This window comes from Cynara cardunculus, unplaced genomic scaffold (genome assembly GCF_001531365.2).
Source record: "Cynara cardunculus var. scolymus isolate 2C unplaced genomic scaffold, CcrdV1 Un_Scaffold_7676, whole genome shotgun sequence".
In the NCBI taxonomy this organism is placed as follows: Eukaryota; Viridiplantae; Streptophyta; class Magnoliopsida; order Asterales; family Asteraceae; genus Cynara; species Cynara cardunculus.
Window position 1 is genome coordinate 12,668 of NW_020203691.1, and position 1,363 is coordinate 14,030.

Below are 1,363 nucleotides of genomic sequence, written 5' to 3' on the forward strand. Positions count from 1 at the left end.
AAAAGATTTAGAAACCACTCACCTTTTAAAGCTTTTGACACCAAAATGCTAGAAATCAATCCTTTTGAAACTTTGACACTTGAAATCAACTGGCAAACACCTCCTTTTTACTAAACCGGACAGCACTCTTCTTTCAAAACCTCTCAACTTTCTTAAAATAGCAGGGAAAATGAATGAAAAGGTGAACCCCCCTTTTTATACCTCCCAAAAATGGAAAGGTCGGCCTAGAACCGCCTTCCAAACCCCTTCCACCTCATGCATGAAAACCCACATGCATTCATGCATACACATATGCATACATATTTCATGCATTAATCTTGCATGCATACAAATATATATATACTTCCATATTTATGCATACATAAATATATTTACATATAAATATATATATATATATATATATATACCTTTACCCAAACAAATGCACAAATTTGCATATCAGCATGTATCAAACATATCAGTTTATCATGCTTATCACGTAGTCATTAAATCAAATAATCACGTATTAAATACCTTGGGTAATAACCAGGATCTGGTTATCACACCATTGGATCAATCCTAATTGAAAATAACCACTAGATCAACACTAATGAGCCATACTATATCAGTTCCTTTCTAAAGCGCAATTTATGGGTTCTTTTGGGATTAAAAGTGATCAAGGGTCATATCTTTTCCTACACGTCTCACCTTAACCCATATTCTCACATGATTATACACACATACACACACAAAGAATCGTGTGAGAAAAATGGTTAACGTGAGAAACGTAAAAAGAGGGTTTGGACTCTTGATCACCTTTAATATCAAAAACAACCTATGAATCGCGCTTGATACGGAGAGTTCATCTGGTACATCTTATCCTAATATGCATCGAAGGGGTGAAGATCCTTTCTTATGATTCTCATCTTAAATCTCCTTCTCATCAAAACCCAACTCGAGACACGTTAGACCAGAAAATAACACTGAAACCTTATCACAAAACATTGTGAAGGTACAAAAAACACTGAACTTTCACAACAAAAAATACTGTGAAGGTTTACTTTTATTACATTTTGTTGTGAAGGTTTAATTTAATTTATATGGTCTCAGAGTTTTACGAAAACAGTATGATCTCTTATGATCACAAATCTATATATCTATACTACATTATAAAACATTTGATAAAAAATTTTAAAATCCATCTTTTATACATGAAATACTGTATTACTTAAAATTCAAGATTACAAGTAAATTATGTGCAAGTACAACTTATTAAGCTTCATGTTTTCATTCATGTAATTAACTGCAGATAAAAATAATAAAATACATGATAAATTTCTCATTGTAAATATAAAAGATCTAAACTATAATTAGAATAATTATT